Source organism: Camelus bactrianus, chromosome 16, assembly GCF_048773025.1.
Source record: "Camelus bactrianus isolate YW-2024 breed Bactrian camel chromosome 16, ASM4877302v1, whole genome shotgun sequence".
Taxonomy (NCBI): Eukaryota; Metazoa; Chordata; class Mammalia; order Artiodactyla; family Camelidae; genus Camelus; species Camelus bactrianus.
This window is the reverse complement of record NC_133554.1, coordinates 28,774,448-28,787,595: the sequence shown is the minus strand read 5'-3', so window position 1 is coordinate 28,787,595 and position 13,148 is coordinate 28,774,448. Positions and strand designations below refer to the sequence as shown.

General features: G+C 44.7%; 1 long non-coding RNA gene across 1 annotated transcript in view; it reads right to left on the bottom strand.

The window, feature by feature from the left end:
• Nucleotides 1–13,148, bottom strand: part of LOC141573602 (uncharacterized) — a 20,762-nt gene extending 7,614 nt beyond the window's left edge. Inside the window, exon 1 of the long non-coding RNA XR_012499480.1 lies at nt 12,933–13,148. This is a non-coding gene — a long non-coding RNA (uncharacterized LOC141573602). The remainder of the gene's footprint in view (nt 1–12,932) is intronic.

The window sequence follows — 13,148 nt, the reverse complement described above, 5'->3', positions numbered from 1 at the left end:
AGCTCTGGGAGAGGCTGTGTGGTTAGTTCTGGGTGATTTTGGTTCAGAGAACAATGTGACTCCAACAGCAAAATAGCTAACCTTTATACTAGGCAGTCTTCTAACAGCAATTTGTGTATTTAATCCTCACACCAACCGTTATGAAGATTACTGCAGATGAGGAAACTGAGGCACACAGAGAGGTAACCTGAGGAACCTAAGATCACACAGTTATGAGTGAGCAACCAGGATTAGAACCTGAAGGTCAAATTCTGGAAGCACAGCTCAACTCCTCACCACACTGCTTCTCACATCAGGTATAAGAATGACCTGTTATCATGGAAGCAGGAGCTGGATGACGTTCTGGGGCCATCATACCAAGAATGAATCGGGCGACTCACAGACACGGAAAACAAACTTACGGTTACCGGACAAGGGGGGCGGGGAGCGAGTAGGGGGATAAATTGGGAGTTCAGGATTTGCAGATACACACTATTAAATATAAAATAAACACCAAGGTCCTACTGTACAGCACAGGGAGCTAGTGAAAGAATAATAAAAGGAATATATATATGTATATATATGTATACTGAAACATTATGCTGTACGCCAGAAATTAACACAACCTTGTAAACCGACTATACTTCAATTAAGAAGAAATTTTTTAAAAGTAAAGTTTAAGCATTTAACTATTAAAAAAAAAAAGAACAAATGGGCGAGAAAGGCTCTCAATAGCGGCACCGGGAGGGAGAGCCCTGGAGCGGGGGTGGGTGGGCGGGAGCACCGCTAACCTCGCTAGAATCCACCCCTGCACTTAACTTTGTCTTGCCCCGCCCCGTCGTCTGCGTCCACTTCGGTCTCCCCGCTTCTCCTCCCCAGACCGCAACTTCTCAGGCTACCTTGATCTCTCCCCGTGCACTTAAATATTCCTTTCCAGAGACCAGAACACCGAGTCCCCATCAGCCTTTCCTTTTTTAACACAGCTTCTGGATTATTCCTTACCCTGCCCCCATATACACCTACCTTACTCTACGCAACCCCTGGCTCCTCCCGGGCTCACTCCCTACCCCTCCGGCCCGAGGTGGACCCACCCATGCACCCCGACCGCCCAAACTCCATGCGAATGGAAGTGCAGACCGGGAGACACGTGACATGAGGGCATCCTGTGGACCTGGGCTACTTGTAGTCAGAGAGATGGTGAGGATGAAGGATAAGGATACTGAAGAAGGTATCTAGGAAGAATTTAATTGTGCTGAGGCAAAGATGAGGGGCAGAGCAGCACTGGTACACCAGCTTCAGGAGTGGACCCAATTTGTTGCTACACAGAGCATTTTCCCTTCCAGCCAGGTGTGCAGATTGGAGATGAGAACAAATACATCTTGAACTCTGACTGTGGACCAGTTGTTTCATAAATGCATAATTTTATTTAATCCTATTCTCATATTATCATTTTTGAAATGAAGAAATGGAGATTCAGAGAAGTCAAGTAACTTGCTCACAGTCACACAGCTGATAAATGGCAGGTATGGCTAATATCATAGACTGTGCTTTTCCAAGGTGTGGGAATGTGTGACCTGTAAGTAATATTTAAACAAAGGTTGATTCTACTTCAAGGCTCAGAGCCAACATGGGAGGGGTGGTAATTATAGCAAATAATTATAGACGAACATCCTTTTTTCTTCATTCATTTAACACATATACATTGGAGGCCTGTTGTGTCATGCTAGACATTGGGGATACAGTGATGAAGAAGATGGAGAAGGCCCCTGTCCTCATGGAGTTTACATTCTGGGATGACAGGAGGGTGGTATATACAGACAAAAGACAAGTACACAAAGGAATAAATGATATGAAATATTGACAAACTTCATAAAGGAAAAAAATAGGCAATAGGAAGACAGTGAACCAGGAAGGAAGATTTTGACTGCAGGTAATAGAAATGTGGACTCAACTGACTTGAACAATAAAGAGATATATCTTTATATATCAAATAACAAGTCCTGGGGCTGGTTAATTTAGTGGCTCACAAGGCCATCAGTGATGCAGACTCTTTCCATCTTTCAGCTTTCCCATCTTCAGATGTTGACTTTTGTCCTCATGCTTGCCCCCACAAGGTCACAAGATGACTGTAGAAGGTCCAAGTTTAATGTTCTCACACAGCAATAACCAAAGGCCAGGAGGCAGGGAAAGGGCATGTCATGTTTTTGGGCCCCTTTATGAGTGAGGTAAAGTTTCCTAGAAGCACCCCATCAGACATCCCTCTATGTGTTATTGGGCAGAATTGTATCATCTGCCATAAACCAGTCATTGGCAAAGGAATGGCATTGCCGTGTTGGAATCTGATGAGCCAAGAGTCAACCTCTGGGACTGGGGAGGTTGATTCCTCAATCACATGACTGCCTAACACACTAACAAATCAAAATTGGGGTTCTAGTTAGCAAGGAACAGGATGCAAGGGAGAATGGATGTTGGAATTACAACCAATAGTGTCTGACACAAGGGGTCTGTTTTGGTAAGCTGGTCAAGGAGGCCTCCATGAGGAGATGACATTTAAGGCAAGATGTAAAGAAGTTAGACATGAAAGGTGGGGTGGGGTGAGGTGGGAGGAGAGCATTCAAGCAGAGGGAACAGCACGTGCATGGCCAGCAGGACGCGAGGCATGACTTATAGATTTGGCTGGTAAAGAGATGAGGAGCCCTTTTTAGATTCAGACAGTTTGTTACATAACGCAGACAGCGAAAGAAGAGTAGCCAAAGGTGGCAGCTCCTAGTGACCCCTGTGTAGGGTGACACTGAAACTAATGGGGCCAAATGACTGCAACACACACCCTGTTCCTAAGGAGCCAGTGCCCTGCTGCAGCTAAGCTGTATTATAGTTAGTTGCTGTATCCTTGGTTTGTTGCTATATCCTTGAGGGTGGGGGCAGGGACAGAAAGCTTCAGACCTCATCAGAACCCGGAGCCTATGAGAAGCTGTCTCATGACAACTTTCCTGGTAGACAGGGAAGCGAGAGAGAGAGGCCCTTGTAGTAGCTCCTCACAAGTCCCCCTTTTGTTCCAGGAGGATCACAAAGTGTTCTGCAAGACAGATTCAGCCAAGGTTCCGGGCTTGCCGATATGGACAACGCTGAGATGTGTAAGGTCGCCATGGTGCCATGGTGGCACCGTTTCCCGACAGTGCAAAGACCTCGAGGTGGGCCGGACCTTTATCTACTGAAGGAACTGAATGTGACCAAGCATACAGAGTGAATAGGATGGGAGAGTTACCCAAGATGACAGTGGTGAAATAGGCAAGTGCCAGATGTGGGCTTTGCTAAAGATTTTTAAGTGCAATGAGAAATCCCTGAAAGTCTCTAAGCAGGAGAAAACTCGACTGATCTTGACAGAAAATCCCCAAGGGAAGAGCCCCAGCAGGCGCTTTCCTTGCACATTGGTTCTTAAACCTTTTGATCTTGGGTCCCTTTTATGTTCTTCAAAGTTACTAAGCACCCTAAAGAGCTTTTAAAATATGGAATATATGTCAAAATTAGAATAAAACAACCTAAAAGTATTTACCTACTCATTTTAAAATAACAATAATAAACTTGTTGTATGTTAATATATTTTTGCAGAAAACTATATTTTCCCAAATAGAAATATTTAGTGATAAGAGTGGCATTGTTTTACATTTTTGCAAGTCTCCAGTCCTTCATTCATTCTCGAGTTGTCCTATCAAAGGTCTTGTAGCCTCTGGAAAACTGTACTGATACTCAGGAGAGAATGAGAGTGAAAAAGGTAAATAATGACTTAGTATTATCATGAAAATAACTTTGACTTCAAGTATCCCCTGAAAGGGTCTCTAGGACCCCCAGGGTTACCTGGGCCACACCTGGAAAGCCACTACCTTAGAGTGAAACTCACCACTGGACACTCATATGAAGCTTCCAACCAACTTCTCTGTGCTTGTATTAGTTGAGATATTAGAGCAAAGTCTAATTTGCTGTACCAAGGAGAGCCCAAAATACAATGGACTAAAGAAGACAGAATTTAATTTCTCTGTATTCCACAAATCATTCACAGACCTAGTTTCCTTTCATTGGTTTGTCATTCCCTAAAATTTTTTCCTTGTTTAATCATGGGCCATCTGCATTCCAGCTTGCAGGAGGGGAAAACAGGAAAATCAGGGCAGCAATCTTGCCATAAGCAAATGAGGCAGAAGCAGCACATATAAATTCCACTTCATTTTATTGGTGAAAACTTGGTTGCATGACCTCATCTGGTCCCAGAAGAGGCTAGAAAATGTATTCTTTAGCTGCGCTGCCAAGTACCCAGGAAGAAAGGATTTGGGGGCTAACCAGCAGTCTGCCGTACCTCACTTTCAAACATGAACAGACAAGTGATGTTAAGTCCGTTTGAAAAAAGCCATAACATGAAAGAAAAACAAAACAAACAAAAACAACTAAGCAAAACAAAACACAAACAAAAAAGTTGGCAGAACCAGAGACAAGGCAAAGAGCATGGAAAATCTAAACCAAGGAACCAACCAATCCTATAATTGATATCCTCAGATAAAGAGAAAGACCCTACCATTCATGAAACTAAAACAAGATGTTATTAAGAAAAATAGGTGGAAATAAAAGATGTTTTCACCTAAAATCAAGAACAGGGCAAAGATGCCCACTCCCATCACTTCTGTTCAACACTAGGAGATCTTTGCCAGGACAACAGCTACAACGGGCAGACACACACATACACACACATACACAGGTATACAGAGCAGAAAAGATGGAGTAAAACTGCTTTTATTTATTGTGTCTGTAGAAAATCCTAAAAAATTTTAAAAGAAGCTGTTATGACCAGTAAGTGTGTTTAGCAAGGATGCAAAACATAAGCTCCATATACAAAAATCAGCAACAAACTGAAAGATGGAATTTGAAAGTAAAAATACCTTTTACAAAAGCATCAAAAACATGAAATACTCAGCAATAAATTCAATACCACCTGTATGATTACACTTACAAATATTGCTAACAAAATTTAAAGAGGACCAAAAAAAAAAAAAAAAAAAAAAAAAGGAGAGATATACCATACTCATTAAAGAGTAAATTCAATGTTCTTAAAATGTCAGTTCTCCTCACATTAATCTATAAATTCAAAGCAATCCCAAGCAAGATTCCAGCAAGCTTTTTTGGGGGGCAAAAACTGACAAGCTAATTCTAAAGTTTATATGGAATTGCAAAGGACCTAGAATTGGCAAAAAGACAATTTTGAAGAAGATAACAAGGTGGGAAGTTTTAGTGTATGTGAAGGATGTGGTGTCCACACAGTGACAGTAATCTAGAAAGTGGTATTGATTCTCAGTGGAACAGATAGATAATCCAGAAATAAAGCCACACATCTGTGGTCAGTTTTGTTTGTTTGTTTGTTACAAAGATGACAATGTTATTTAATGGCAAATGGATGATCTTTTCAAAAAGTGGCATAGGAGTAAGTGGCTATCCATGTGGAAAAACAAAAGTACTTGACCCTTATCCTACTCCATACACAAAAGTTAGTCTGAAATGGATCATGGACCCAAACATAAAGTCTAAAACTATAAAACTTCTAGAAGAAAAGAGAAAAGCAGGAGAGAATCTTCATGACCATGGTAAGGATTTCTTACATAGGACACAAAAAGCACAAATCATAGAAGAAAAAACATTGACAAATTAGACTCCATTAAAATTCAAACTCTGCTCTTTGAAACACTGTTAAGAAAAAAAATTTAAGCTACAAACTGGGAAAAAATACCTGCAATGTACTTATATGACAAAGGACTTGTATCCAGTGCATGTAAAGAACTCTTACAACTGAATAACAAACATAAAAACCCAATTAAATTTTTTTTTAAATAGACAAAACATTTGAGCAGACTCTTCATCAAAGAATGACTAACAAACCCATGTGAAATGCTCAACAGCGTTAGTCATCAAGGAAATGTGAATTAAAACCATAATGATTTCTTGTAATAATATATAATGGGAAAAAAATCTGAAAAGAAAAAAAATATACGTATGTATATGCATAACTGAATCACTTTGCTGTACACCTGAAACTAGCATTATAAACCAACTACATTTCAATAAAAAATGTTTAAAAAACCCCCAAAACATAATGAGTTACTACTATACATCCTCTAAAATGATTAAAATGAAAAGCCTAAAAATATCAACTTTTGTAAGAATGTAGCATAACTGGGACGTTGCTGGTGGGACTCTAAAATAGCACAACCACTTTGGAAAGCTGTTTGGCATTTACTTATAAAATTAAACATATATTTACTATACAATTCAGCAACTTCATTCTATTTATCCCAGAGAAATGACAACCTATGTTCATACAAAGACTTATATACAAATGTTCACAGCAACTTCTTCCTAATAACGCCAAACTGGAAGCAATCCCAATGTCTGTTGTGAGGTGAACAGACAGAAGTCTGTGTGGTGTGCTGTGGAATACCACTGAGCAATGAGAAGAAATTGTGACACAGCAATGGTATGAAAGAATCTCAAAACCATTATTCTGCGTGAAAGAAGCCAAGTGCAAAAGAATGAAAATTGTACGATTCCATTTATATGAAACTCCAGAAAAGAGAGGTCTAATCTGTAGTGTCAAAAAAGCAGATTGCTGAGTACTTGTGATCAGGATAAGGGGGTGACTACTTGCAAAGGTGGCTCAAGGGAACTTTCTGGGGTGATAAGAATTTTCTGTATTTTGATTGTGGTGGTGGTTACATGGGTGTATTAATTTGTCAAATTTTAACCTACTTAAATAGGTTCACTTTATTTTTTTAAATTTATTTTTGTTTATTGAGGTTTTAATTTTGTTTGTCTTTTGCAGGGGGAGGTAATTAGGTTTTATTTATTTATTTAAAAATAGTTTTAAAATTTATTTATTGTTTTCAGGGGAAGCAATTAGGTTTATTTATTTACTTATTTATTTTAATAGAGGTATTGGGGATTGAACCCAGGATGCTAAGCACACACTCTACCACTGAGCTATACCCTCCTCCTTAAGTTCGTTTTATTGCATGTAAACTACACCTCAATCAAGTTAATTTGAAAAAAAAAGAAAAAAGGAAGTAGAGAATAAATAAGCTCTTAAGGGCAGAGGTTTTTGTCTTTCTTCACTGTTATATCCGTATCACCTGTATGTAGTAGTTACTCTGTAAGTATTTGTTGAGCGAATTACTGAAAACATTAAAAAGCTCTAGGAGATTAAAATTTTGAGATAAAATTTAAAATAAAAAATTCAATAGAAGGACTGGGAGATAAAATTACCCCCAGGAAAAAAAAAATAAAAGAGATGGATAATAGGAGAGAAAAGATGAGAGAATCAATTCAGGTCTGACATCCACTAATAGGATTTGCATAAAATAAGAACAGAGTAAACAGAGGAGGAAGATATGATTACACACACTCAAGAAACTAAAAATAGACTTACCATAAGATCCAGCAATCCCACTCTTGGGCATATATCCAGAAGTTTAATTTAAAAAGATACAAGCACACCAATGCTCATAGCAGCACTATTTACAATAGCCAAGACATGGAAACAACCTAAATGTCCATCGGCAGATGACTGGATAAAGAAGTTGTGGTATATTTATACAATGGAATATTACTCAGCCATAAAAAAGAATAAAATAATGCCATTTGTAGCAACATAAGTGGACCTGGAGATTGTCATTCCAAGTGAAGTAAGCCAGAAAGAGAAAGAAAAATACCATATGATATCACTCATATATGGGATCTAAAACAAAGACACAAATGAACTTATTTACAAAATAGAAACAGACTCACAGACATAGAAAACAAACTTATGGTTACCACTGGGGGAAGGGGGTGGGAAGGGATAAATTGGGAGTTCTAGATTTGCAGACAGTAACTACTGTGTATAAATTAAACAACAAGGTTCTACTGTATAGTACAGGGAACTGTATTCAATATCTTCTAGTAACCTATAGTGAAAAAGAATATGAAAATGAATATATGTATGTATATGTATGACTGAACTATTATGCTGTACACCAGAAATTGACACAGCATTGTAAACTCACTATACTTCAATGAAATTTTTAAAAAATAGATAATACAGTGAACTGAAGGACTTGAGTTTCAGATTAAAAGATCACACAACACAAGTAGAGCACAACAAATAAAAAAGACTGACACCTAGACTCATCAACAGGAACTTTCAGAACAATGGGGACAAAAAGATTCGAAATGGTCCCAGAGAGAAACAAACTCGAATGGGTGGTCTGGACGTCTTGCCAGCCCCAGCGGGACTTAGAGCACAAAGGAGCAATGACTTCCGATTCTAAGGGAAACTGGTTTGCTACCTAGTGTTCTACACCCAGCCGACTGATCCTGTCGGAAATCAAGGCGTTTCCCTCCCGTGCACCACTGCTCAGGAAGCTACTTAAGGATGAGCTGCAGCAAAAGGAGACTTCTTTTTTTTTTTTTTTTTTTTTTAAGAATTCAGGAAATAGGAGATCCAACCACAAGAGAGGCAAAAGGGATCTCTGGAATCCTGTTCAAGGAAGCTGACAGGAGCCCAGGAAGCACCCAGACCAGATGGGAGCAGTGATCTAGGGAGAATGTTGTGGAGAAAAAAAATTTTTTGTTTGAAAAATACTGAGAGGAGATTTTAATCTCTGTCGGAGAGTGTGGGGATTAATTAGCACCAAGTACATGGCTTTGGGTGTAAGTGGAGGCATCACCATCGCGAGAGGAGAAAGGAAGGAAGGATGGGGCTGTGCAGGGCCGTTAGGGTGTTGTGGGAAAGGCAGAGTCACGTCAGGCGGTTTCTCAGTTAAGTACGTGTAAGGTCATCGGTTGAGAGGAAGGCAGAGGGGGAGGCATGAGATGTCTTGTGGAGTGGAAGCAAGACTACCAGAGAAACACAGCAGGACTGCTGGGCGGAGTCTGTGAGTGTCAGTACCTGGTGACCCTGGTCAGCCTTGGGATTCTCTCCAGCCATGGCCGGCTACTCAGGCCAGGCTTGGAGAATGCGGATGGTTGACTGCATCCAGGGTTGGGGTTTTGCCAGGTGGGTTATGACAACAGAAAGAGGAGAAGGGTGGAGGGATCGCAAGGGGTAGACCTTAGAATCTAGGCTAGGTGAGAAGGGGAGAGTCAGGAAGGGCTGAGGGCTGGTGAGAAAGTGGTACCCCACAAGGAGGTCTCCGTGAGCTTGCAGAGGTGTGGCCGCAGGAGGACCTGAGCAAGCAAGTTGGAAGGACAGGAGGTGGGACTCAGGGGTGGTATTTGGAGTTAGAGATTTCAGAGGAGGTGTAGTTTCCGGGGAGGATGAGGTCGAGGGAGTGGGGGGGGGGTCAAGAAACAGGTGTAACGAGCTGGGGAGAAGGTACATGGATCACGAGAGCTTCAAAGGACCTGAGATTTTTAAAGAAGGGAAGAAGAAGGAAAAAGAGATGGGAAGCAAGGAAGACTCTTAGCCCTTCTCTAAGCCCCAAGGTGCTCAGGGTGCGAGAGAAGGAAAGCCTTCAATTGAACAGGTTTCAGGAGAGGCTGCCAGGTGGGGTGGGTGTTCCGATAGAGGGGAAGATAGGAGGGAGCCTGCCAGTCACAGGCTGGGGACACCAGTGGACCCTGTGCAAAGGCTGGGAGGGCTGGGGTTTGGGGCAGGTTGGAGGTGGGCAGAGGGATGAGAGTCAGAGTGACACGGGGTGACTTCTGGTGGGGATGGGGGTGAAGTGGGCAGTCAGGCACGGGGAGACCGGTCTGGGGGTCTTTGGGAAGGGGGCGGGCCCGGGTCTCTTCCTGTCCTGATGCTTTTGGCAGCTGGGCATTCCTCAGCAACAGCTCTCCAATCTCACTGATGGGGATGCCCAGACCCTGTCTCCTGCTCCTCCTCTCCCACTCACCTGTCTTCTCTGCTGCAGTGAATTCTGAAGTGCCGTGCCTTCCCCACGGATCGGAGCTGCCTTAGCCCTGGATCACTTCTGTTTGGGTTTGTTTGGCCCCCTCGCCCTGAAACCTCTGGAGGCCACGCTGATTCACCTCTGAGCCCCCTGTGCCCAGACCATGCTGGGCTTGAGGCGATGCTCCCCAGGCCCGGGCTTGATTGAACTGAACTCAATCAGGAGGGAAGAGGGGAGGGAGGCTGGTTGATGAGCGCCCTCTGTGTCCAGGCACATGCTAGATCATTTTAAATCTCGTCTGTGGTTTCCCTAGCAGAGAATTGGCACTCAGCAAATGTTAGGGGTTATTATTTACATCTAACACCTCACTGGATAGATATTATTACCTATCCTAGTCTTTGTATTCACTTAAGTATTTCTCGAGTGCCCGCTAGGTATCAGGCGCTATGTTAGACCCCGGGAATAATACTAAGTGTATATGAACGTGCTGGCCCAGCTTAGTTTAACCCCAGATCCCCAGATCCATTCTCTGTCCTGCCCTGTAGGTGGGGAGGCCAGTCCTTTGGCCCGCATCAACCCCGCTCACTTGCCAGCGACTTCGAGCCACATTAGGCCAATGAGAGGCACTGGTAGAAGATGGAGTGGGAAAGAAATGGAAGTATTTCTTCCTTGCTTCTCCCTTGCTTTAGGCTGTGTTTCTGGTTGTGGCAAAACTGCAGCCTCTTTAAGTCCAACCCTTCCTTGTGGTCCTAGCTCTCAAGGGACTTTGGTAACAATATTGTCCTTCCCTCTCCCCACCCAGCATCCAACACACCCAGAGTGGGGACACACTGTCCTGAGCATCCCAGGGCCCTGGGCCTATGTTAAGTCCACAGAGGCCTCCCTGGCAGTGGCCTAGGGCCTAGTGTCCCTTTCTCCAACACAGCACAACTGTGTGCCCAGCACGTGCCGGTGCCAGTGCTCAGGATAAGTGACAACATGTGATCTGACCTTCAGAGTCTAATGCCTGATGCACAGAGTGCAGAATTTGTTGGAAGGAGGAAGGAAAAGGGAAGAAGAAGAGGGGAGAGTGGGTTGGACTTGGGTCCAAGTCAGTCCTGTGAATCCATTCTCTCCAGGTCACCCAGCCTCAGGTCATAAGCAAACATGTCACAGATCATATAAAGGGGGCAACTCTGTTGTAGGGAAAAGACCTTGATCTTGAGAATCAGGAGGCTTTAGGTCTCAGCTCTGTCACTCCTGCCAATTCTGTGGCCTCGAACAATCCATCTGCTTCAGTTTCCTCCTCTGCTAAATGGATGTGGGGGAACCTCTCATGTTTGAAAGCCACACAGAAAAGCACCTCAGGACTTGTGCAAATGTGAGTGGCTGTCATAATCACACCCAACCCCCGTCCCCCGGGAGGATGCCCTCACATAGGACCCTTTCTTGCTCCCTCAGAAATGCAGTCACGGCCAGGAGTGATGACAATATTTCACTCTAATTGGATACCACACACAAATAACTCTTTACATAAAACGGAGAGGAAAAATCATGAAAATTACACCACCCCAGTATTGTTGAATACACAAAAATCTTCAGCTTTTAAAAGACCATGTGGGAAAAAAAACCCACACACATGGGGTCTGGGAAGTGTTGAGGAAGCCCTGAGGAGGGCTCTGACTCACTGGGCCCTCTGAGGTGGGGTGGAGGGGCAGGGAGGAGATGGGGAGGGGCTGGAGCCCGGAGGACTGGGGGCTAGGTATAGACCCTCAAAGACAGTTGGATGTGCTGTTCTGGGACGTGCTTCATTTCCATTGAAGGGACCTGGCACCAGCCATGCAGAGTGGACTGCTGAGTGGTGCTCTCCAGGGAGAGGGAGACTTCTGTAGGTGGGGAAGGGAGAGCCTCAGAGGTCTCCAGGCCTCCCCCAAACACCTCCCCTTTGACCCGGGCTCTGGCTTTCTCCTCTGTCACTCAGGCTGGTGGGGGTGTAGGGTTCCAGGTTCTGTGGAAATGGTTAGATTGTGCGTAAATCAAAAGTAAATCTGCAGTCACCTCCCCAACTCAGAGTGGGAGAAACTTAAGGGGGCAGTTTCAGGCAGTTCATTCTACCCATCCGAGACTCAGCTTCCCCATCTTTAAGATGTGAGGATCTGATCATCTAGATGATTCCTGAGGCCCTCTGCTACAGCTAAAGGAAGGATTCCATCACCAAGGGGATCATGCCATCCCTGGTTCCCGGCACTGCCTTATCCCCTCTACCCTCAGCCTTCACTGGTTTCTTCAGGTGCTCACTGCAGAGCTTCCTGCCCCTTCTTCCCCCTCCCCAGCCCCAATTCAAGAACAGTCCTCAGTGGGAAGTGGGGATGTTGTAAGATGTCACTGGGAGCCTGAGGACCTGCGTGGAGACCCACGCTCCTGGCACCACCTGGGCCTCTCTCTCAACCTGCATCTCATTCCCAAGCACAGCCTGGTTCCCAGCTGTCAGCCAGGTGTCTCTGCCTGCACCCGAGCACAGCCAGGCTGAACCCTCCACACCCACTCTAGGCTGCTCTTGCTCTTGGGCTGTCCCTCCCAGTGCTTGGGTGGGGGGACTTTCTCTGGGAGTCCCCTTCAGGCCTGGGGAGAGGATATTGGTGGCAGAAGTGCCTCCCAAGGGCTTGTGGCTGGAGTGGGCCCTGGCATCAGTGGGAGCAGGAGCAGGGCAGGACGGTGCAGGCCCTGGAGTGAGGGAGGGGGTGCTCTTGCCATTTTTTGCCGCCCTTTGTCCAGGGGAGGAGCCTCGACACCAGAGGCTGCCCACAGCCTGGTCCTGTGGGTGTGTGCCCGGCCAGCCTGGTGGGGGGGGGGGCTCTTAATTACAGAGGCAGCTCCAGCTACACTTCACTGCAAGGCATGTGGGCGGGGATGGAATGTCAAAGGGAAAACAGGGAGACAAGAAAACAGAGATAGAATGGGCCAGAAATAGCATGGGCCAGGGTAAGATACCAGGGGCCCGTGGTGGGGGAGGGGGAGGAGGGTCAGGACCTCTCCAGAGAATGTCTATTCCCTGGTCACCCCACCCCTTACCTGCACCCAGCCCCCAAGGGTTCCATCTCAGAGCTTCAGGAGCCCATCAGGGTGGGCCCCAAGCATCACGATTCTTGTATTCTGGAGCTGGGTCTCCGAGCAACCCCTGCCCTGCCCTGCCCTGAGTGGCTTGAGGGGATGGCGAGGCTCTGCCACTTGAGTCATCTCGCTTCCTGCTCCTGGCCTGGGTGACTCCACCCACAGGCTGACACAGCT